Below are 27,554 nucleotides of genomic sequence, written 5' to 3' on the forward strand. Positions count from 1 at the left end.
TTCAAAAAGATATCCATGCCCATACACCGAGATGAGTATCTAGTGTATGTGACGGCACGAAGACTATTGATACTATGGTGGAGGGGCTGATGAAGATGGTGCGGTATTGTCTCGTCAGCATGTTATTAGATCAACCAGTTGCTGTACCGATTGCTGCACCCCAGCCACCAATCTTTCCAGGACAGTGAACCATTCATTCATCGTTTCCTTCATCTAAGTGACTTCTCGTAATGTCGTCCTGATCTGATCTTGATGTACTTTAAATCTTTTGGCCTGCACATCGTTAGATGGAGGCGAAGCTTGTTGTGATTCGAGTGGGTCTCCTTCGGCCTGTGCTGCTCCTTTAGCTTATGCAGCTCCTTCACCCATTTCACCTTCTTCTAGAATCCCCGAGGAGGGTTGATCTTCTAGATATCGATGAAACTTCAAATCCTTCTTTCTAATATTGATTTTGTTGAAATGTTGGAGAGGTAGCTCCCGATCATTTGTCATTGGAAGACCGATCTTATCACTTGGCACGTGAATAATCTGAGGGAAGGGTGGATGGACGTCTCTAGACGTGTGAATTACGTACACCGGCTGGTGAATTATCAGAGTGGGAAGACATATCTTGATCCTAGTTTCCACACAATACATGATCATGAACATAAATCCTGTAAGGTCAGCTTGGTTTGTACCTCTCGGGTACACATTTGTGGCGAAGATGCCATGCAGAACTCGATACATGGTTTCCATAATTTTGCCTTCAATGCATTACCCTGGTACCAAGGAATATCCCTACCCTAGCATAGGAACGACGTGATCATAGACCGAGTCACTGGATTTTCAAGATTTAGATCAGAGAGACCAACTGGAGACAGAGTGAGACCCAAAATACTTGTAATAGATTCAGGGATAATTTCTACATCTATATCCCCAACAAAGACAGTGATGGAAGGAGGTTCTACGACAGGAGAATGGTTGGAAGCAAAGAAGCTATAGGTTCTTTCATAATGACATGGGCTGCTAAAATTGAACATAGGTAGCCAATCTATTGCAGCCAATAAAGGTTCTAGGTTATAGGGTTTTAGGAAATCCCTGTCAATTTTTCGTTCATGGACCAACTTCCTTTCAGTATATTTTGCCAGAATAGGATCTACCATAGTAGGAGGAGGAACAGGTGTGGCATGTTGCGACCCACCATGTGATGTTTGTCTGGTACTTCACTAGTGTGTTGGGATCCCTTGATCAGATGCCTTTGCCCTTTCTTTAGGTGCAAGGAGTTTATGTTTGGAGGATCTTAAGGATTCCTTAGAAATAGGAGTTTTTCCTTTGTCCTTCCCCATTGAACATTTACCACTTAGAATGGGATGAATGAGAGTGGGATTTGATAGAAGATTGAAGGATTTTGAAAATGAATTAATGATCTTCTAGACAGAACTTCTTTCTATAATCTAGAAATACCCAAAGACACAAGGTGCAATCTTGAGAAATTAAGGGAATAGTCAAGGAATTACCAGATTTGGGTGATCATGGAAGGCTCATAAATGGAAAAACATGTAAAACGGCCGAGGAGGATGAGCAACAGAGAGAAGAACGAGCTTCGAGTAAAGAAATGAAATTTTCCTGCTCGTCCGCCTTTTATCGAGCGGGTAACCTTCAATATCATCGAACTTGGTTCGATGTTATCGATATACCCTAATCGATGTTATTGATTATGAGTTTGAGGGCAGACCAATTGACCTAACATTTCAAATTCTTGAGAGGTCATCGATGGGATCGATGCGGTTTCGATGATATCGACGACTTGTTCGATTCAACGATTCACTTATCGAGAAGAAGGATGGGATGAGTTATCTCTAGTTTTCGATAATCTTCCATACATGTATATCTTCAAATATTTTCATGTTAGCTTTAGTATAAGTCAAAATCTTTACAAAAAGTTGTAATCATCAAAACTTATAAACATTAATAATGTTTATGCACAAAAAGAAGTTCCTGAGGTATAGAAACCTCTAATGTATCATGATAATCATAAAAAAATGCATCATTTGCATGCATTCATCCAGACTTAGATGCTATAGCCTAGACATGCTTTCCATGCTCAATTATTACTAAGCATATGGATCAAACTTTCTATTTCCTTTAATGACATAACAGTGGTCACTGGTGCGAAGGCCCTCGATAATGGATTTTCCTGATAAGTCTAGAATCTTGCACTTTAGTTTGTCAAAGGTCACCACATGTTTGTTGTCACATATTTAAGAGATGCTTAAGAGATCGTGAGTCAGTCCTTTTATGGAAAAAGCATTCTCATTTTCAAGCATTTCCATTCCTTCTATAGTTCCACACCCTACTACCTTAGTGGTACTTCCATCAACATAAGTGTAACGACCTTGGAATTTTTGTGCTAATCTTTCCTTAAGTAGTTGTTTTGGGGTAATTAGCGCTTTACTCGATTGCTTGTGAAATTCGCATCAATCACTTTAAATTGTATCTGCATGGCTCTAAACGTGTAGATTAGTGAGCGCTACGTTACTCTGAAATCTGGGATCCATCGCTAAATCCAGTTGTTCTGGAGAATTTTTGGAAGATCTAGATCGGACCTGGACGGTCCGATGGCGATGATCTTAGGCTGTTGCGGTCACTGAGTTGGGCTTGGTCTTCACCTCAAAAATCAAGTCGATCTGATGTTCTGGGTCGATTTGGTTGAGCTCGGAGTGAAGAGTGTGAGAACGGTTGGAATTTATTAAGCTTTTTATGAAATCTGAGTCGTGTCGCTTGCGCGACGATTTTAAGCTATCTGACCGTTGGATTCTGACCCAATTTCACCCTCTGATCAGGATGGTTGGCCCAGGCATATCCTAGTGCTTGTGGACCTGATCGAGTTTCCGTGACCGTTGAATTGAGTGTGGTCCGCCACGGCTGATCTGAAGAGCCGGTCGGTACGAAAACTCAGTCTGACCTAGATCCATGGTCAGTGAGCTTAAGTCCGACCTTTCGTGGTTATAGGCCCACCAGAAGTGCTTCGTTGGATCGAGAAAGGCGTACTTTGGTTATAACCTAAGTATACCTTGACCCTGGGGTTATTTCCATCATTTTAAGGCCTATATATAGTCCTTAACCCTAGCTCTCATTTCCATACGAATTTTCTCTAACCCTAGCTTGGAAAGAGAGTGGAAAAGAGAGAGTTAGTGAGAGAGATTGGTTGGTGAATCACCTTGATTCTTCCTTGTTCTTCTTCACCTTTGAACCTTCACTTTGAATCGTTCCTTTGGCGATTTTGAGTTCTTTTGGGGTAAGTTAACCTAACCCTAACCTGTGTTAGAGCTTAGACTAGACTTGGTGTTGTTGTATCTCATTTCTATCCTTATTTTAGGGTATTCTTGCGCCGTTGTGAAGACAACTCGTCTAAATCAGTTCGGCGGTTCTTTCTTTGCTTAAGGTGCGGACTTTAAGTGTATATGTTATGGTTTTCAAGGCTTTCAATCCCAGAGTTAGTGATTTATTCTTGTTATGGATGAGATTTCACATGTCAAATGTTATGTTTGCATTGCTTTCTGATATGCATGTGCTATATTGAGATTTGTGTATTCTAAGTGTATTTATAAAGTACCGTATACGTATAAAATACGCACTTGTGCTTGCCATGATTATTGGTCATGTATGTATGCTAGATGCATGTATGACAACTCCTTGGTAAAGGGAATTGTCTAAGTGCATGTATTCCAACATACGTCATGTATGTTATTCCTTGTATGCTAAGTGTTTGTAGAAATGCATGAATGACCTAAGTGTAACTGATTACACTAAATGCAGGCGTTGAGAAGTGGTTCTCAATACTTCTATGGATGCGCATGATTTCCTTTATGCATTTACATTCCAAGTTATTTAAATTCAAGCATTCCTATGCTTACATTTATGTTAAGTTGATATTCTTGGATGTGTATGCACCATGATTTGAGTGGTTGTTCCATTCTTGTTTTACATTCCATATAAATATCTGTAGTAGTGTAGGATATTTGGGACTATGCCTTAGTCCAGGAGATCGGTAATTGACCCTATATTCGTGGTTGAGATTGCTTTCGCCACGTAGGACGTATTAGACGAACCCGAGCCGTATTAGAGTTGGCGGCAGTGGTTTGGCCACGCGGAGTGTTTGCGCACTCCATGTCGTTCAATTCAACGTGCGCTCGTGCTAGTCGAGTTCGTCAAATAACCCGATTGTCCAGTGTATGTTAACCATGTATGGACGCTCGCTTGAATCTAGGGTACCGAACTTACCGGTGAAATCCTAATAACCATGGTACGATCCGCTAAGACTCATGAGTAGGACATGGTGGTATGGGACACCGTGGTCGAGCCGTCGGCCTACTGGGGTGACGAGCCTCCCGTAGTGACCGGTGAGCAACTTAACTCGTGAGCCGATTATGGTGGTATGGGACACTATATTCGTCTTTGTCGGCCTACATTGATTGGTGACGAGCCCTTTGTAGTGACCTCGAGCATACCGGATACCGCAAGGAGGTGACGAGCCGATCTGTGGTAGTAAAGGCATGAAAGGCGTGCATTGATTGGTGACGAGCCCTTTGATACGACCTCAACTATATGATCGTATGCGATATCTAGGATTGACGACCCTAGTATGGATCATTGTTTGGATGGTGACATGAGGAAGGTATCTTAGCTTCCCAATCCTGTTGTGTGAAATGGACTAATAACAACTTGGTAATCATAACCATGCACCGCATTTGCATGTGCTTTGTAGATGTGGCGCACTTTGAGGCGATGTCATGCGTAACGTAAGATGAAGACGCTGAGGGTGTACGCGTGAGGGCACGCATCATATTGCATTCATACCTGCATTAACAAGAGTACTTAGGATTTATTTCCTTGTCCTGCTTTATCATTACTGTTTGATTGAACTGATAACATGTTAACCTTTGCCTTATAGCTCCAGAGTTGATCACTCACTCCCACATTTATGGGGCGGTGTTTCACACCCACCAGACTCTGTCTTAGGCCCTGATGTTGCAGATGTGGATGCGACGTCTGAGGCAGAGCGGGAGCTGGATGACGACGAGGCTGCCTTCTCCTATATGCAGTTTTCAGACGGGTTCTAGCGAGCCTTGGTCTGTTGCGCGGGATCTATGGGATTACTATTTTGGGAACTGAAATGATGTAACTTGTACTTATAATTTTGATAAATAACACTTTTACACGATCTGGTTGTATATGTAATTCAGGGACTTACACTTGTACACATATTTTACTATAAGTCTTCCGCTTGCTTTATTCACTTATCCTTGAATCATATCTGTGTTTTGGCTTAATCTATCCCATGTTTATGTGCTAATACAGTCAACATACATCATTCATTAATTATGTTGCATAAGTGATGTTTTGGAACTCGGGAGCTGAGTTATGCTCGACCCCCGAATTTCAGGGCGTTACAATAAGTGACTATCCCATCATCAAGATTTGTGTAATTTGAGAGAAGGGATTTATCACCCGTGACATGCCTTGAGCACCCACTGTCTAGGTACCATTTAGTACTATTGCTTGTTGAATGATTTGAGTGAATAACAAGACAAGTTTTCTTTTCTTTCGCTACCCATTTTGTGACTGGATTTCTTATTATGGTCATTTTTTTGCTTCATTAACAATTTTGGTAGGCATGTTGGGTAACTGAACCATGTTTCCTTATTTCATAGATTCATTTGTTTTCTGATTTAGTTCAGCCACTTGATTTAATAGCTCTTTCATTCTCTTGGTCATTCTGGGTAGAGATGGATGTGTTCCTTTTGCCATATTATTTAGTGGACTCTCGGCATTTTGTATTGATTTTCAGGTTTCTCTGTATTTACCAGTAAGATTCGAATCAGAATTAGATTGATTCAACCTTGGAGAAATACATTCAAATTTGAAATGGTTGGAGTCTCCACATGAATGACAGATAGAAGTAGCTTTTGTTTTACTTCCTGATGCAGCTGATTTCTTAAACACTGGTGCTGCATTTTTAGATTTTGATTTGAAGTTGTCATATCCTAATCCACTCTTGTCTCTTCCAGGTCTTCCCATCCCTAAGAGTTTTTCTAATTTTTCACTACATTGGGAGAATTTGTAATTTAGATCAACCGACTTCTTGGATTGTTCTACATCAAACCTAAGTGTGTGATTCTCTTTCTTTAGATGCTCATTTTCATCTTTCAATAGATCAATCTGTTTAGTAAGTTTTGATGATTCAGATTTATGGGACAGATTGATTCTTTCTAGTTTATCATTTTCAGAGTGGTATTGTTATAGATCGTTAATCAAGTGTGTATTGTTTTCTAATGTTTTGTCTAGATCCATTTGCACCAATTTATTTTTGTTTCATTTATCCCAAGTCTTTTAAGGATATTGATACTATGAATATAAAGTTGATTATAGGCATCCTGCAGTTTATCCTTTTCTTCCTCTTCTTCTTCTTTCTCTGTCTCCTCATCATTAAATGGAAATGATTCAGTGGCTTGAGGTTCTTTGATTTTCTCAGATTCTATGGGAATGTTGGAGGTTGTAGAGACTATAAGAATTTTCAGGGATTTTTGGTCTCGATCACTCTCTGAGTCACTACATTATGAATTTGACTCATTAGTATCATCCCATGTGGCTATCATTGCCTTTCCTTTGGTTTTCCTATTTGGGCATTCAGTGGACAGGTGCCCAAACTTTCGACAAGTGTAACACTGTGGTTCTTTGGACTTTTTACCAGGTTTACCTATATAATGCTTGTTGTCCAACTATTTTCTTTAAATGGCCGGCCACGGTTTTTATGGAAGAATTTCCTGAACCGTTGAGCCAACAAGGCCACTTCTTCATCTTCATTTCCCCTTTCACTTTCATCTTCCTCATTAGTAGTGTTTGTTTGAAGTTTTGAGGACAATATTTTTGGGTTTAGGAGTTTGCTTGAAGTGTAGTTCAAATGTTTGTAGGGAACCTACGAGTTCTTATACTTTCATTTCATCCATGTTTCTACATTCTTCAATAGTTGAAACTTTCAAGTTGAACCGTTCTGGTAAGGATCTCAGAATTTTCCTACAGATTTCTGGAACCAGAACCTTTTCTCCTAATCCACCCATGGAGTTGCAGATGATGTTTAGTTATGCGAAGAACTCCATGGAGGTCTCATGCTCTTCCATTATGAGACTTTCAAACTATGATGTTAGGAGTTGCAGCTTGGATCTTTTTACTCTGTTGGTTCCCTCATGAGTTGTTTCCAACAAGTCTCATGCTTCTTTAGCTATTCCGTACATACTAATTTGATTGAAGACTTCTTGGGACACAACACAGTAAATAACATTAATTGCTTTAGCTTCAGAGGTTTGTTTTTCTTTATCGAATGCTGTCCACATTTCTTTTGATTTTGGTTTGATGGTAGTTGTGACATTTTCAAGTACTATTTGCTCGGTTGGCGGCACATATCCTTTTTCAACAATATCCCAAACAACATGATCTAAAGATCTTAGAAAGTAATGCATCCTAGCCTTCTAGTACACATAATTTGGTCCATCAAATACTGGAGGGCTAGTTACAGATGAGCCCTCTCCTTTGGCCATATTACTAACTTCAGTCAAGATCACTCTCTAGGCGGTGAAGCCCTGAAGAGAGACCCTCTCTGATAACAATTGAAATTGTGGTAATGACCACTTTAGTCAAAGTGGGAATATGCCAAGATGTCCTAGAGGGGGGGTGAATAGGACTTAAAATTTTTATGATGATTTAAAACCTATCAACGCTATCCTGAACTAATATGTAAATAACAAGATTTCTTCAATGTAACTCTATTGGTTTCCAAGCTAAATAGAGGATCCAATTATAAGACTATTCAAAACATAAACAAGATGTTTAACATAGTTCATGATGGATGTGGCAGTGTGCGAGATGTGATTCTAATTAGTTCTAGGTAATCATGTAAACATGCATTATGAGAACATTCAGAGAAATCACACAAACAGTAAAAGTAAATAGCAATCCCAAACACAATCATTTTTATAGTGGTTCGACTACATGTCTACTCCACTTCCGATGGATGCACTCAACCCTTGAGTGTTCCGGATCTCACTAACAGAGGTTTTAAGTCAGGTTCACTTCAAACTAGTACAACCTACACTAGGTTGACTCTAGGACCTACACAAGGTACCTAACATGTCTCCATGAGACACAGGTTTATGCCCCCTACAGGAGCAAGGGTCAACACATAGCAGCCAGATTTTAGGCCACACAGGCCAAGGATCCACACAAGTAATCTAGAGTTTATGCCCTACACAAGAGCAAAGATCAACACACAACACCTAGGTTTTAGGCTACACAGGCTAAGGATCCACACAAGGAACCTAGAGTTTATACTCCCCAAGAGAAAGGGTTAACACACAACACCCACACATACTCTCCCATTGGAGGCCTCCTATGAGGACTTGAAATGTGTGAGAATCACCTGTGACCTAATCCTACATAAAGGAATGATTAGCAGGGTCTCTGGACTCTAATGACTTATAGATAAGTAGATGAGTCCTATTAAGCACATTGATGAAGATCTTCTCCTTTGATGATGAAGAATCTTCAGTTCCCTTGAACTGCAATACAGATGATGCTCCAATGTAAGGCGACAGGTTGGGTCAAGGTTATGTTGGAATCCTACTCTATTCAATGTTTTCCAATATTAGAGACAAATGGATTCCAAGAATCTATGCATTCAAGGTATCCTAGCTCATTGATTTGCCATTAAGGTGGTAGCTGAAAGATCCTTGAATGCGGAAGTTCATTCCCCAATCTACTCTATTGAATATCAATGATGAGGGTAGATTGGAGGATGAACTCTCATGAGAGAAAAAGGCTTATTTTTAAATTAAAAACTCAAAAGCTCTATCTATTTTCTCTACAAACAACCTAAAGCAAGCTCTCATTAAATAGGCAAAAAGTTCCACTGGAAATAAAACAGTCATATTTTTTATAGAGTTCGATATCATCGAGCAAGCTTCAATATCATCGAGCGTATACTCTCGATAATGTCAAATGGCTGCTCGATGACACGAACTCAATTTGTCAAACACTTTTGAACCTTTTTTGCCAACTGGTCAAGTATATCGAAAATGCCTCGGTGTCATCAGTTTTTGAACATCGATTTTATCGATGCATGGTTCGATTCCTCGACATTTGAAAACATGAGAGCAGACTTGCCTTTGAAACTTACAAGTATTGATATGATCGAGCATCCCTCGATATCATTTGATTTTAAATGTCGATGATATCGATATCAGTTTTGATTCATCGATATTTTCAAGAAATTTTCCTATAAACTTGCTGGATAGTTTGTGTCCTATTTCGATGAGATTGACCTGGTCTTGATATGATCAATATTTGAATATCAATATCATTGAGTGATCCTCAATACTTAAAAGATTTTACCTGAAAGCTTATTGGTTAGATTTGTGTCCCAATCCGATACATCGAAGTTCTATCACTATCATCAAGATTTGAATTTTGAAGACTCCCTTCGAGACATCGATAATCACATGATTTTTCTTAACTATTTTTTGGACACAAACTGACTAGATGTCGATTTTATCGAGCCTTCTCGATGGACTCGAGATTCGAAAGTCGATGATATCGATCCTGTCATTGATTCATCGGGAATTCAGCCTAAGATGCATTTAAGCTGCTGAACATCTGAAGTCCTCATTCAATATCATCAAGTGAGTTTTGAGGACATCGATAATAGAGTTCGATTTCATTAAAGAACTTATCGATAAATCGACAAAGGCTGAAAGCTTAGAGATTTTTCTGATTTTGCAAAATAGTTTTCATACCTTAAACCCTAACATGTTCTATTCAATTTTGAGGTTTTATATACCTAGTGTTTTGGGTCAGGGGATGTGAGGCTAAGTTTACCTTTGACGAGTTTGGGCACACATCCTATTGAGGCAGACGCTTGAATGATCTTCCTATGAGGCTCACATGTTTTGCTGACTCAACACTCATGCTAATTAACAAACAAGGGCACTTTCAGAACATAGTGCTGAAAGGAAAAATATATATATATTAAAAATCAAAGCTCCAGAAGACCGCTGCACACTCCAAGCTCAATGCTACTATGACCTAACACCACCTGCACGCATCTATCATGTATAAACTTATAGAAAGCTTAGAGGGTGGTGTAAGTGTATGCGCAAGGTAAGTGCCAAGTATACAATATCAGAGCAATGCAGGAACATACCGGTAAGTCTATAAATACCATCAGCCTTATCCAGGCTATGTGATACAAAACATAATAAGCCAATATCATATACTAAGGAAGCATTGTAGATCAACTATGCAATGTGGAGACATAGTAAGCCAAATATCATATACTGAGGATGTAATATAATATGTAAATCCTGATGAGTCCAAGAATACCATCAACCTCATCTAGGCCATATAAATGCAGAAACATAGCAACCTAAAATTTCATATGCCACGGATGTAATGCAATATGCGGTGCGAATGAAATGACCAATCTAGATTGTGAAGTCGGGATAATAGTACGTAGTATCGCAGTCTATGAGGTCCATCACAAGGGACTTCTACCCAAACTAGTCTCATATCTAAATTTGGATAGCCAGACTCAATGTGGTAAATTCCTGATCTCAGGTTAGTCGCAAGCCCTAACCAAAATCTTAGCCATTGTGAAAGTACATAACAATTAGTTGCACACCACCAGCGTGAGTGGATAGTGAATGCATGAATGAATGAGTAAAATGCCGAGTATGCAACTCCTGCTCAATCAGTCCACATATTAGTATCGTATATTTTTGGGATCATTACTGGGGTCTAGTACACTCCAAGCTAGCTGCTGCCACTGCCGGTGTGCAGCCCAGTAAGTGAAAAAGACCTCACTATCCACCTGCCAACAGTGTACAAATGCCTACCTGGCTCGTCAATAGTGGACCCATTTATAAGTTGGTCAAACTCAACCTAGCTTACAGCACCCTCAATTGGGCGAATAAGGCCACACCTCCTTTCAACCGACCACGACACAGTGGGAGACGTGGCCTACTGGTATTTCGCACTCGGGCGCTCATGTATATCCACTCAGTTTAGATGTTGGAGCATCCCCTAGCCATGGGAGTTTAGGGACTTTCACCCATGGATATTCAAAATGCCCATATGCTCAAACCAAATAATTTCAGTGCCTCATCTGGCCATCTATGATATGCCTGTGGAGGTCGTAGACGTGATGTCGCTAGGGCGCCAAATGATCATGTCAAAAAATGCGAGACACATGAGCCATACCATCCAGTCATGCATCAAACCTACGCGTACCGCGTGCTCATGTGGGGAAACTTCATTTCTTAGGGAGTCCCATAAACAATTAGCCTAATGGCACATGCTATGCTCATCACTCCTTATAATAAGCATGCGAATGATGCGTATGGGCATGTATCATGAAGTATATTAAGCATGATTATAATAACATACATCATGGTGGGCCTGTATAAGGCGGCCCATGGTCCGTGATAATGAACGAGTGGTGTGCACACAATCACATACACATGGTGGGTCTCACACACCACAATTGGGCCTCACACGTATAAGGGGCTTCACACAATCACAATGGGCATCATATAATCACAATGGGCCTCATACAATCACAATGGGCCTCATATAATCATAATGAGCCTCATATAATCGCAATGGGCCTCAGACAATCACACAATGGGCCCCATACAATCACGACGGGCCTCACACAGTCACAATGGGTCCTCATACAATCACAATGTTATGCTAACACATACTCAGTGTGTAAACCAATCATAGTCGTAATCGATAATCGGCCTATATATATAGAGGGGTTCATAAAAGGACAGTAGATCTAATCCATAACATGAGGATCGGTCCTCAACAATAGATATACCAAACTGATACCACTGATCTTTCCACCTATGGTGACAATGTATTCTTCTCATATCAAGGATGAGCCTAGATGGCCTACTCATATCAAGAATGGGCCTAAGAACAAGGAGTGGCCTTCCTTGCCCGTTCCATCATGTAGCAATCTGGGTTTCTAAGGGCCCAATAAGCACAAGGTGGGCCACATTCCCTATGGAAGGCTTGGTACGAACACAAGATGGGCTCTAAGGCTTATGTGGTCCTACAGGGTATGGTGGAAAGCATCATTTTCAAATGGGGGCCCAACAGATTGGGATAGCCTAATTAAGGGAAAGATGGGTAATATAATCATCAATTGGGGGGGGGGGGGCAACGGTTTGGGTTAGCCCATTAAGGGGAGATGAGAATGGGCCTAACAACGGGCCCTAGGGACAGTTACAATGTGGACATCTAACCATCATTTCTCATATAATGTGGACATTAAACCGTCATTACTCTTAAAGCATGGCGCATTTAATATTAACTCAGAACGTAGATGGGCATTATAAACATCATTACATACATCCTGGTGGAATCACACATCACAATGCGCCTCATATACATCACCTTGGGCCTCACACAAGGGCTTTGTATACATCGCATTGGGCCTCACTCATGGGCCTCATATAGATCACATTGGGCCTCACACTTGGGCCTTAAATACATCACAAGGGGCCGCATCACATGTGCCTAATACATCATAATGGGCCGCATCACATGGGCCTAATGGGACAATCATAATGGGCCTCATCACACTGGCCTCACATACATCACACTGGGCCTCATCATACAGGCCTCACATATCACAATGGCTACATACAATCTCAATGGGCCTCAAACAATCATAAAGGGCCTTATACAAGGGTCTCATACATCACAATGGGCCTTACACAAGGGTCTCATACATCAAGTGGGCCACATCACATGGGCCACAACAATGGGCCTCATGTACATCAAGATGGGCAGCAACAATGGGCCTCATATAATTCAAGTGAGCCATATCACATGGGCTGTAACAATGGGCCTCATATACATCAAGTGGGCCACATCACATGGGCCGCACCAATGGGCGTCATGTACATCAAGATGGGCCGCAACAATGGGCCTCATATAAATCAACTGGGCCACATCACATGGGCCACACCAATGGGCCTACTGACCTAGCTAGTCCATTTACACCATTCATCTATTTTAGAGATCATTTTAGACCATTTCCCAAAAAAAATGAATCATATCGAAAGCTCATTTGGACCACACCCTAAATAGCGGTGGAGATGATGATTGAAAGATCATCTGGACCATACCACAAACAATAGTGGAGATAATGATTCTCTTTGTTAAACAATTCACTGGGCCGGGGCCCACCATCACGTTTATTTCTATCCAATCTGTTCATACATCACAATGACCTAAATTAAGCAGGAAAACAAATTTCATACTGATCCAAAACTTCTGGGACCCCAAACGGGTTTCAATGGTAGACATCCAATCCTCCACTAAGTTTTGTAGTGTGTTCCACTTGATAGATGGAGTGGATATAGAACATATACATCAACGGTGGGCCCCATCCCCTGTTAAAACAGATGGACGGCATGGTGAAACACATACATAAGGGGGGTCCCACGTCCAACTGGATAATGGATAGTGTTAGATGTAGCACATTAAGAAGGTGGGCACCACAGTGTGGAAAAAGCACTCTCATCAAGTGGGCCACATCGTCCTCATGTGGATAGTGTGAATGAAACACATACATCATGGTGTTCCCACGTGCTGGGTATAGCACGGTAGGCTCCGCCTAAAATTTGAATCCGCCTCATTCCCAGGCCCATGGCCTGAGATGACTGGATAAATGGTGTAGATGTAAGGCACATAAGTCCAGGTGGGGTCCACGTTAGTATAGCCCACCTGGTTTTGAATCAAGGTGATATCTGTTTCTCCTTCAGATATCAGGTGGCACACAAGTTAGGTGTACAACAGAGTGGGCCCAGCTCGCTAGACAAACGGTCCTGCTGGGCCGATGGCCCTTTTATGGGTTGGACGGTGTGGATTTAAAACACAATACATCATAGAAGGTCCCACCATCCAGGGGTCTGGATGGTGTGGATGAAATACATACATCATGGCGTGGTCCACACCTCAAAAGGTTGGACGGTGTGGATATCTCACATGCATCATGTGGGACCCATAGAACCTACTGACATCAATACATCAACTATATAGCTGATGTAAAGTACATCAGGCAATCCACTTAGTGGGTCCCATGTGTGGGACCACTAGATATAATTTTATTATTTATATATTATTATTTTTGAATGATCTAGTGTCCATGTGTGCTAGATGGATGGCCTGGATGTACAATACATCATGGTGCGCTCCCACCAATCACCATCCAGGAATGGATGGTGTGATATACAATGCATACATCGAATATGTGTGGGGGTGGGTCCCACAACAGACGGTGTGTATAAAACACATACAACACAGTAGGCCATAGAGCATGCTGACGCAATACAGCAGCTATATAGCTAGTTGAGGTATACCAGCCAATCCACTTTTGTCCTACCTTCCATCTGTGGACGGTGAGGATAAAATACATATCTCAGGGTGGGTCCATAATAGTGTGGCCCACTAGAGTTTTGAATCAAGATGGTATTTGTGTCTTCCCTCCCATTCAGGCTTGCCCATATGGACAGCTAAAAGGTTGGACGAACCGTATGAATAAAACACTTGCATCATGTGGGTCCCACATCCCGCCATTAGATGGTGAGGACATCACACACTCATCAGGTGGGCCATCATGCAAGGAAAGGAGAGAGAGAGAGAGAGAGAGAGAGAGAGAGAGAGAGGGAGAGAGTCGAGTGATGGAGGGCTTCGCCCCCATGAGCCCTCTTAGGATTACAATACATACATCAAGATAGGTCCTAAATAGGATCCACACCATCAATTGGTAGGTCTCACTTGGTCCATTAACAAAATTGAAATCTAACCCTATAAAACACCCACCGATTCTGCTTCTTCTAGGCTCTTTGGACTCCTTAGCTCCTAGGCTTTCCCTTTGATGGTGGAAGATGAAGATTGAAGGGTTGGATTGGGAGGTTTGGGGGTAGGGCTATCCTTGGAGCTCCATCTCCATGGACGGTCCTCTCACTTGGTTGCTTGGGTAGAGAATGAGAAGGAGAGGATGGGTTGTAAGGGAGATAGGATGGAGGGTATGGGTTCTCTTAACTTTTTGGTAAGAAGGGATAGGATAGGTATGGGTGTTGTTGACTTTTGGGTAAGAGACGGATGGGTGTTGTACTTGATTGATTGATGAGATTGATTTGATAGATTGTAGAGATTCTCTTCTCCGGATTGTAATGAACGACATTTTCTCAAAATAAATATGGGCCCACAACTCTTGGCTTGGATATCGCATCGGTGCGCGAGACATGGCATTGGACTATGGCGATGGCGTGGTCGTAAGGGTACAAGTCTTGGGTCAAGTCGACTCAGATATACAGGATGCGACTTATGGTCATGTACAAATGCTAATTATAGGTCATAGAAGTTTACGAAACGGTACGAATTGGGATACGAGCCTTATAATATTCCTTAAAAATTAAATTAGAATCCATGAAATTCAACATAAACATGAATCAAAGCAAAGAAAACATCCTAATCACGCTACAAGCTTCACCTCTTAGCCCTAGCTAAGGGGTTTAGCCAACATAAACATGATTGAACAAAAGTCTTTTAAATAAAACATAAAAATAACTAAGTAAGAAGAATAAAAACACTTGGTGGCACATATGATGGTTTAGGAGTGGATAGGAATGCCCTAATCATTCATAGGAATTTTCATAAGAGCTGAAATCAAATGACGATCAACGTCAAATGGTCCTTCTCTTGTGGCTATTTTAAAAGATAAATTTTTCAATAAAAAATCACATATGCATGCAAACATGGACTGGGCAATGGACCTGTATGCTGGCCCACTCCAATGTAATAAGTTATCCCAACCTATAGCTTAGAGCATAGGAAGGATATCAAAAGGAGCAACATGATTAATATCAACAGGATGTTCAACAATAACATTACACAATCTAATGTCCCGAACATAACATGGATCATCCTCATGAGCTCGAAGATGATACTTAGTGATAGGGGTAGATCCGGAGGAAGAAGATAGACCACGGGATGTTATCTTTCTTCCTCTAGATGCCATTTGCAACAAGGATTTCAAGAAAACAGAGAGTTGCAAAGGATTGAGAAGTGGGTTTTCTCAAAACAGATTTTACCCAAGAAAAACCCCAATTCTCAATGAAATTTAAAATAGATAACTTCAAGAGAAAAATAGAAGAAATTTAGACTCAAATTTATAAGAAAAATGCAAATGGAACACTAACCATGAAGATTTTGAAGGAAGGGTTCGACTAGTCGTGTGTCGACTCGTTAGAGAGTGAAGAAGAAATGAAGAAGATGAAGCATTTTCTCCAAATTTTAAGTGATTCACGCGATTCACGACTGGTCGTGGATGTACACGACCGGTCATAGCACGACTGGTCGTGTATACTCATGACTGGTCGAGTACCAGCTAAAAAATCTGATTTTAAGCAACATATACAGAATCTGAAATCTAATCAAGCAAATATATACAATATGATACAAATAGGCATAAATACTCATTTTAAAATGCACATGCCAAGATCAAATTTCATTTTGTTTACTTCCGTAATCACTTAGTATAGAATCCTGTTTACTTCCATAATCACTTAGCATACGTTTCATCCAAACTAGCTGTGTACCAGCTACGATATATTCAGCTTCAGCTGTTGAAAGTGATATAGAATTTTGTTTCTTGTTAAACCAAGAAACTAAACAGTTTCCAATATAAAAGCAACCATCACTGGGTGATTTTCTATCATCAAGATTACCAGCCCAGTTAGCATCCGAGTACCCAGCTAATTGAACACTAGTTTGATGTGGATACTAGAGACCGAGATTTACAGTACTTGTGACATATCGCATAATCCGCTTAACAGCAATTAAGTATGACTCTTTAGAATATCCAGTGCAAATACCAACACTTAGAGCGATATCGGGTCTACTAGCTGTTAAATATAGTAAACTACCAATCATACTCTAATATAATTTTGGATCCATATTTTCACCTGTAGAATCTTTTGAGAGTTTTCAAGTTATACTCATAGGAGTATCAAAGTTCTTACCATTCTCAAATCCAAATCTCTTAATTAAATTCATAGGATATTTAGATTGAGAAATGAACTTTCCATCAGGTTTTTGTTTTACCTGCAACCCAAGGAGATAATTTAATTCCCCAACCATGCTCATTTCAAACTGAGATTTCATCAAATCTGCAAACTCAATAGTCATGTCAGTACAGGTAGATCCATAAATGATATCATCAACATAAATCTGTACTATTAAAATGTGAGCATCATGTTTTTTAATAAACAGAGTCTTATCAACACATCCCATTTGAAAATTATGGCTTAATAGAAACTTTGTTAGTTTCTCATACCATGCCCTAGGAGCTTGTTTTAAACCGTAAAGTGCCTTTTTAAGGCGATACACATGATTAGCATTTTTGGGGTCTTTAAAACCCATCAGTTGTTCAACATAGACTTCCTCATGCAGATCGCCATTTAAAAAAGCACTTTTCATATCCATTTGGTAAATCTTAAACTTTCTAAAACATGTAATGGATATAAAAAGTCTAATTGATTTAAGACGTGCTACTGGTGTGACGGTTGCATCAAAATCAATGCCTTCAATTTGAGTGTAACCTTGTACCACTAGCCTAGCCTTGTTTCGAATTATATTGCTAAGCTCGTCAGACTTATTTTTGAAAATCCATTTGGTTCCAATGATGTGTTTATCTTTAGGTCTAGGTATGAGATACCAAACATCATTTCTCACAAATTGATTAAGTTCTTGCATTGCAACAATCCAGTTTTCATCAGCGAGAGCTTCTTTTACGTTAGATAGTTCTATTTGGGATGTAAAACATACGTAATTACATATATCCTCAAATTGTCTACGGGTTCGAACACCAGTGAGAGGGTTTCCAAGAATCTGTGTGGTTGGATGATCTTTAACAATCCTCAGTTCAGAATCAATTTTATTAGATGAAGTATCAGATTTATCAATTACTAGTACTTCATCATTATCTGAACTTGAGACTGGTGTGTTTAAGTGATCATCAATGACTACATTAATAAACTCTTGAATCACACCGGTCCTTTTGTTCAGAACCCTATAAGCTCGATTATTTAAAGAGTATCCTAAAAAGATCCCTTCATCACTCTTCGTATCAAACTTTCGCAGATTTTCATGATCTCGTAAAATATAGCACTTGCTGCCAAAAACTCGAAAGTATTTGACAGTAGGATTTTTATCAAACCACATTTCATAAGCCGTTTTATTATTACCTTTACTAGTGTAAACCCGGGTAATGATCAGCAAGCTGTATTGACTGCTTCAGCCCAAAGATTCTTAGAGAGCTTCATACTATTCAACATGACATTAGCCATTTCTTGAAGCACTCTATTTTTCTTTTCAACTATACCATTTTATTGTGGAGTTTTAGGCGCTGAGAATTCGTGTAATATTCCCTGGTCGCTACAGAACTTCTCAAAACCACTATTCTCAAATTCAGATCCATAATCACTACCAATCTTACTGACTTGAAACCTTTTTCAGTTTGAATCCTTTTGAAAACCTTTTTCACTTCTTCAAGGGTTTTTGATTTGTCCCTTAAGAAGACAACCCATGTATATCTGATAAAGTCATCTACTATTACCAAGATATATCTTTTACCACCTCAACTTTCCGTCCCGGTAGGTCCTACAAGATCCATATGGAGAAGCTCGAGTGGTCTTGATGTGGTATTGGAATTCACCTTTTTGTGTGAGTTCCTCATTTGTTTGCTAATCTGGCATTCACCACATATTTTATCTAATTTTTGTAGTTTGGGTAGACCTCTTATAAGTTCCTGTTTGCTCAATCTATATAGATTTCGGTAGTGTACATGTCCAAGATGTTTGTGCCACAAATCAGTCTCGTCTGTATGGACCATGTAACACGATTGATTAGATGATCTAGATTCACTAATAATATAGCAGTTTTCAAACGTTCTACATTCAGTTAGTATTACTAAACCCTTGTTGTTTAGAATCAAGCAACTTTGATCAGAAAACTGCATACAATGGTTATTATCACAAATTTGAGATATACTTAGAAGATTATGTTTTAGTCCTTCAACATACAAAACATTTTTAAACAAAGGAAGGTTATAGAGTTGAACCATACCTTGGTCCATAATCTTGCAATTGCTTCCATCACCAAAAATAACTGACCCATCAGTCATATCTTTAAGGTCGGTGAATAAAGCCTTGTCGCCTATCATATGCCTGGAGCATCCACTATCTAGGTACCACTTTGAATGACTTGTAGCTTTGAAAGTGGTATGGGCAACCAATGAGGCAACCTTAGGAACCCATTTCAGAACTGTTTTGGGTTTAGGAGTATAGTTGGTCTTTTTCTATCTGTTGTTATAAGAATGACCTACTGAGTTAGATTTTAAGAGCTCCTTGAGTAAATCCACTATCTTTTCAGCTAGTGGGTTTCTGTTCTGATTTTTGAAGTTGACATAGTTGCTTTTAGTTTTTTGAAAAGCTTTTGAATTTTTAGAAAAACCTTAACTAGTATTTTTTCCTTTTGAGTTAAAGGATTCTTCTTTCACAAACATAGGAGGAGTATTCTTTTATTTAGGAGGAACATTTTTATCATAGCCCAACCCTGATCTGTCGCCATATTTTCTAGATTCGGATAAAAGTTTTTCTAACTTTGGATCTCCTTAGGCATACCTCCATGTATCCTTTAAACTCAGAAGAGAAGATACTTCATTTCTAAGTTTCTCAATTTTAAATTTCAAATTTTCAATTAGGGAGGTTTTGAATCCTAAATCACATTTTGATTTTTCAAAATAATCTGAAATATGGGATTTTTCTAAAATAAGAGATTCATAAATTTCTTTGAGTTTAGAAAACTTCTCTTTTTGAAGTTTCAATTTCACAGCAATTTTACAACTTTCCTTATATAAGGCATTGTAAGCGTCTTGAAGATCATCTTCATTTTCATAATCACTATTCAGATTTTCTTCGCTAGTTGAATCATTATGATCTGAAAAAGTGAATTTGGCTAGAGTCATAAGTGCTTTAACTTCACTGCCTGACTTGGTTTCAGAATCTTCTGATTTAGAAGAAGCTTCAGAATTAGACGATTCATCCCAAGTAGCTAACATACCCTTCTTTTTAGGTTTGTCCTTTTTAGGATACTTGTTTGCTAAATGCCTATATTCTTGGCAGTTGTAACATTGACTATCTTTAAAAGACTTCCAAGTTTTAGATTTAAGTTTTGATCTAATCTTGTCATTTGATTTTTGAAAATCAACCATCTTCTTACTCTTGAAAATCTTGTAAAACTTTTTCGCTAAAAGAGCCATATCATCTTCAGAATCAGAGTTGTCTTTAGAAGATTTAAGAGCGATAGATTTACTTTTAGGAGCTTTAAAATTTATCTCATAAGTTTGTAAAGAACCACCTAGTTCTTCTACCCTCATATTATCCATATCAAGAAGTTCCTGGATCGCGGTTACCTTAGAGTTGAACCGTTCAGGAAGTGAGCGTAGTATCTTTGCACACACTTTACTCTCTGGGATTTTATCGCCAACATCCCACATTGAGTTTACAATGTCATTTAATCTAGTGTAAAAGTCCATAAACAATTCATTTTCCTCTATATGAATTTCTTCAAATTTGGTTGTGAGGAGTTGGACTTTAGATTTTTTGACAATTGTAGTACCCTTGTGTGTCATTTCTAATATATCCCAGGCTTGCTTTGTAGTATCACAGGATATGATTCTTTTGAACTCATCCGGTGATAGTGCGTAAGTGATTGCATTTAGTGCTTTTGTTTTGGCACTACTCTCATTTTTCTGAAAGGTGGTCCATGAGAAATATGGTGTTACTCTCATTGATTTTGAACCATCGATACTAGTCACTTCAGTGGTAGGTGGGTTCCATTTAGTCACTGTGTCTTACTACAAACTCTCATCCATTAATTTGAGGAAGATCCTTATCCTGGCTTTCCAATAAGCATAATTGGAGCCATCAAAGGGTGGAGGCCTAGTGACTGATAGGCTATCAAAATTTGACATCTTTTTAAATATTTTAGATTGTTAGCTCAGGAAATAAATCCAAATAAAAAGTAATAAGAGTGAGCTATTAAGCTTTGATACCACTTGAAATGGCTTAGCTATACGTCCAAGAGGGGGGGGGGGGGGGGGAGGGAATAGGACGATACCAAAATAAAACTTTAACAGCAGAATAAAAAAAGATAGATAGCTAAATAAACTAAATCAAATCACAATGCTGAAATAAAAGCAACCTCTCTAAACAAGAATTGAGAAGTTGATATGAATTCAATTCTAAGGACAGCCTTACACTATAAAAACTAAGGGTTTATGGCAGGACAACCTTATTTCTAGAACATCCTTTGTATCAAAAACTCAAACCGGAGAGGAATATATAAATAGCAAGGAATTGAAATAAATTGCAGGAATTTAAAACTAAATTATTACAACATTCCCACTATGCTTGAAATGTAAATTTTACAACATTCACATCTACACATACATTTCACAAATCTGAATGAAAAGAGATATAAAACTTAAGCAAGCATTCAAACCACAAGACAAAGAATTATAGTGGTTCGCCTGTGTGTACACTAACTATTCAACAATAGCCACACAGCGCTACTCCACTCCTAATATCCTTACACAAGGGATATCAGCGTTCACTATCAAAGATAGGTTTTCCAGGTTCACCCAAAACCTTCACAGTTGTGTTTTTCTCTATGGGCTTACACAATTAAAAAAAACCCCTCTTCTGAGTTTCCCTGGCTCTCCTCAGATAACCAATGCAATGAGATTTTTCTGGTAAATCCCAAAAGAAAACCAAATGAAAGTAAATTACACAAATGTAAAATACCTGAATTTCTCCTTCGTAGTAGCTGCCCAGAAGAACCAAGTTAGAGTAGAGATTTAAATGTCAAAGTTCAATGTCCAATACTCACTTTATAATGGTTCTAGGTTCTAATAAATTTTAAATTAAATTAAATTGGGTGTAGTTCTATTTGATTTTGATTCCAAGAAGATGGAATACAGTAATTCTCTTTTTAAATAAGATTGGAACATAGGAATAAAATCAAATAAGAAAAGCTAAAGAAAGAGAATATTAAATATGCACACTTAGCTTAAATGGAGCACAGACTTATCTCTCAGAAGGCTGAATTAAATTAGTTTGAAATTCATTGTTTTATTCTGAGATTCGTACTCTATTTATAGGTGAGTAAATCACGTCTTCGACTGGTCTAAAGAACTCTATGACTGGTCGTAGAACCAATCAATATTTGAAAATTTTGGTGCGATAAGATCTGGCGGTTTCACGACTGGTCGTAGGTCTCCTTGACTGGTCGTAGGTTACTCATGACTAGTCTAAGCTAGCCGAATTTTATACTGTACTCTGAGTCGTAGGTCTATTACCGGTCGAAGAAGTAGTCGACACTGTTCATATGACTAGTCGAACAGTCCCTAGGACTAGTTGAAGCCTAACAGAAAATATCCAAATTTTACAACAAACTTACGAATGATCTAGGAAATTCTTAGACAGGTTCAAGCAATACTAGGACTAGTCGAACAAAGTCCAGGACTAGTCTTAGAACAACCTAAACTCACTTATATAAAACATATGAATTATGTATCCAGAATGGCCTACTCTAAAGGTCAACCAATGGTCACTCATACCTCAATAGTGAAGTAAGGACATTAAAACTTAGAGATGAGTGACCTTTTGAAAATAGTGAAGTTTGAAGTCTTGATGTAGTTTAAACTTGAAAGCTTCTTAAGATCTTGAGGTTGAACTTAAAAGCTTCTTGAGATCTTGACTTGTGAACAGTGCTTGTCAATCAAAGCTGATCTTGAGTTGAGCTTTGTTCTTCACATATGCAAGCTTCATAACAGTGTCTTTGGCACCACAAATTTGACAACAAAAAGGGGCTATAAACTATAGCACTTACGAGGCATCACAAATACTTTTAGTTTTTAATGGTTTGTTGTGACTCAAATTATAATAGATCTACAATAGCTTTGAGTATCTTCTTCTTCCTATTTTGAGATTGTGGGATTGGTATATCCCGTTGTTTGCCATTGTCTCCTGGGCATGGTTTGGTGATGGAATCCCTTCCAACCTTCGCAATTCTCCTCCATTGAGAATTAAGTCAATGAAAGTTCAGATTTGAATTGATTGCTTTATCTTCCAATTGGATAGGATAAGACTCTAATTCCAATTGCGTGTTTTGAATCAAAGTAAGGTAGTATCCCAAGAGCTATAAGTGGATCCTTGGCACCCTAGTTTCCATCTTTAAATTTGCAAGTTTTAATTACTTTAATCACAATTACTCTCTCAATTACTTCAAAATTAGATTCACATATTCTTCTAGTTCTAGTTTTAGTTCTAGTTAATTTCAGAAATGTATAAGTTCAGTCCCTGTGGATTCAACCTCAGTCTTACCGAGATTATTACTACATCGCGACCCTACACTTGAGGTAGTGAACACCCCTATAGGACATCGATAACTCATCTTTCAAGTGGTATTAGAGCCTAGTTGCTCTTTTTGGGATTTACTTCCTAGTGCTAGATCCAGAGCGATAAGATGTCAAATTTTGAGAGTTTATCCATTTCTAGGCCACCTCCATTTAATGGCTCAAATTATTCATATTAGAAAGCCAGGATGAAGATCTTCCTCAAATTTATTGATGAAAGTATGTGGCAAGCCATTTGACACAATGGATGCCTCCTATGATGGAAGTATTGGCTAAAAATGAAACTACGTCCATGAAAGAAACTACTTATACTTTTTGGACAACTGTTCAGAAAAGTGAAAGTAGTACTAATGCAAAATCCTTAAGTACAATATTGTGTGCTCTATTACCAAATGAATTCAAAAGAATCATTTCGTGTGATACCAGTAAACCAGGATGGGATATTCTTGAAATGACACGTGAAGGAAGTAACATTGTCAAAAAATCTAAGATCCAAATCCTCACGACTAAATTTGAGGAAATACGTATGGAAGAAAGTGAGCAATTTATGGACTTCTAGACGAAACTGAATGACATAGTTAATTTTATGGGGGTCCTGAAAGTATGGTTTGTGCAAAAATACTACAATCACTTCCTGATAGATTTAATTTGAAAGTTATTGCTATACAAGAATTGAGGGATCCTAATATTATGAAGGTTGAGGAGTTAGTTGGATCTCTTCAAACCTATGAGGTGAATTTCAAAGCTCCTTAGAACAAGTCCATTGCTCTCAAATCCTCTAAATATAAATCCAAATATATAAATGTAAATTTTGATATTGATGAAAATGAAGATGATCTGGATATGTTGGCTAAGAAATTTTATAGAATTTTCAAGAATAAAAATATAACATATTTTTAAAAACCATTTGACAAAAGAAAAGGAAACTTAAATTTTTAGAAATCAAAATCTAAAGACATCTAATGCTTTAACTGTTTTGAATTTGGGCATCTTGCTTGAAAATGTCCTAAGAAGGATAAATCTAAAAGAAAATGCATGATTGATACTTAGGATGAATCCTTGAAATCTGAATGTAATTCAGAAATTGATGAATCTGACTAAGAAATTGTGAAAGATTTGAAAGCATTTATGAATATAGCCAAAATTACTTCTTCAGATGATTGTAAAACTTCTGATTATGAACCTCCTAGAAGTGATTCTGAAAATGAAGATGATCTTCAAGTTACATATGTTACCTATACAGAGAAAGTTGTACGATTACGGCTAAACTAAAAATTCAAAAAGAAAATTGTGCCAAACTTCAATTGGAACTTGAAAAGGCTGTTTTGGAAAACTATCATTTTTTAAAATTATTTTGAGAAAACAAAATTGGATTTTGAAAAAGGCGAGCTTAAAAGTTCTAGGGGGGGGGGGGGGGGGGTGAATAGGACTATGCCAAATAAAAAAATAAATTAAATTACTGAAATAGTAAATAAATCAGAAAACTCAATAGCATTAGTATTGAAAAATTGATTCAAACTTAGTAGGACAACCTTCTCCAAAAACAAAGTTTTGGGTAGGACAACCTTATTTCACGAACATTTTTAAGAATCAAGATCTCAAACCAAGCAAGATCCAAAAGAGCTATCTATTACAATCATTCAGCACATTTGTATAAATAAAATTACAATCATTCACAACATATGCAAAAAGTAAACATTCACCATAGCACCAAGAATTATAGTGGTTTGGTGTGTACACCAACTATTTTCAAATAGCCACACCTACTCCACTCGTAATAATCACAACCCACGTGATATTGGATTTCACTATAAACAAGGTTTTCACAGGGTCACCTTAAAACCTGATACAATTGTAATTTTAAAGGGCTATCACAAACAAAAACCCCACACCGAGATTTTCTGGTTATCTCAGACAAACCAACAGTTGAGACTTTTTGGCTATCTCAAAAAACTAAAATACAAAAGATAAGAATATACTTATCTTCACCTTGAAGACGTATCTCTTGATGTAGCCTTTAGAACCACTTCTCTTATAGTAAAATATTCAATGTCCAATCATGTGAATGAGGGTTTTAGGTTCTAAATAGATTTTAAATTAGTTCAAATTAAGGGCTACTTGTTTCAATTCCTCAGGATGTCAAAGAAGAGTATCTACTCTCTTTATAAAATGAGATTCATAACAGGAGATCAAGGAATTAAAAGAAAAGCTATTAAAGAATTAAAAATTCCATAAAATAGCTTGACAATAATGGGGACTTCTCTCTCTCTCTTGATGAAGGCTTTTCTTAGCTTGAATTGGTAATTTCGGATTGAGAGAAGACCTCTATTTATAGTCTGATAGGTTATTGCTTCAACTCGTCTAAAGGTTCAACAAATTTTCAAATTTTGAGTGCGATCAGATAAAACGGTTCTTTGACTAGTCGAGGGCCCTGTTTGACTGGTTGAGCATGGGCCTCGACTTGTCAAGGGTGCCAAATTTTGGTTGCTGGACTTCGAGTTGAGCACACCACGACTGGTCAAGATCCACTCTTCGAATGGTCGATGAATAAACATAATAATCTATTTTTGGGAATTTAAACTTGGACTGATCGAAAATTTTCTTAGACTGGTCAAGCCACAGCTTGGACTAGTCAAACCTAAGCCTAGACTAGTCAAGGTTATGCCTATATAAAGTATAAAAACCTATATATGATTATGTTTTAAAAGGACATAAGCCTAAGGTCTTTCTAGGGTCTATTATACCTGAAAAGATTGAACATTGAAGTAGCTTGAACTTCTTAGAACTTGTTCTTGAATCTTTAATAGAGCTTGAAGTAGGAGTTTGAACTTCTACTAGTCTTTAGTAGAACTTGAACTTTCTTCATCCATGTTGATTCTCTTTCAAGTTGAACTTTCCATCTTCTTGGTTCTCTTGAAGGTGAACTTTCCATCTTGAATCTCTTGAAGGTGAACTTTCCATCTTCTTGAACTTTCCTTTTAGATCCACATTAGGGGTACCACTTCTTAAGTTGTATTGTCTAAACAAAATTTGATAAATAAAGGTGTGCTTTAGCACTTACAAATTTAAATCTAAAATTTTAGAAATGCAAAGTCTTAAATATCAAAATGAAAAACTGAAAATCAAAGTTTCCTCCCTTAAGAGTTCAAAGAATACTTGGGAATATACCCAGGGAGACCAAAAACTTGAAAAACTTTTAACATCATATCCCTGAGGTGGTGACCAATTGGGCTTGGGTTATATTAAAAATAATACCGTGAAATCTAAGAATTCTGCTCCTACATTTGTAAAAGGAGAATCCTCAAACTCTAAAGAAGAAACTTTAACGGAGTTAAACAAAAATGTAAAATCCTTTCAAGAAACTTCTAATGTAAAAACTTATGTCAACTACCACAAATATCAAATGAGAAATAATAGAAATCCTCTTCTAGCTGATAAAATTATGGACTTGCTCAAAGAGCTATTCAAATCTAACTCAGGTAAGAATGGAGTAAATAAAAACATGAGAAATCCTAACTCTCAAACACAGCGAAAGGTAAGAGACCCTCATAAACCTAGAACCGTAATGAAATGGGTTCCAAAGGTTAAGTGTCTTGTTATCCATACAGCTTTCAAAGCAAATAGCCATTCAAGATGGTACCTAGATAGTGGATGTTCTAGACATATTATAGGTGATAAAGCTATACTATCAAACATCAACCAAACTGATGGCGGCTCAGTTACATTCGGAGATGGTAACAACTGCAAGATCATCAAAAGTGGTAACGTAAAACTTCTCAATCTACCCATCTTTGAAAATATTTTATTTGTTGAAGGCTTAAAGCATAATCTTCTGAGCATATCTCAAATTTGCGATAATAATCATAGTGTAAAATTTTTGAATCACGGATGTGAGATAATTAACAATCGAGATCATGTGTATTAAATGGCCACAGAACCTCTAAAAATTGCTATATTATTGATG

Source organism: Magnolia sinica, chromosome 4, assembly GCF_029962835.1.
Source record: "Magnolia sinica isolate HGM2019 chromosome 4, MsV1, whole genome shotgun sequence".
NCBI lineage: Eukaryota > Viridiplantae > Streptophyta > Magnoliopsida > Magnoliales > Magnoliaceae > Magnolia > Magnolia sinica.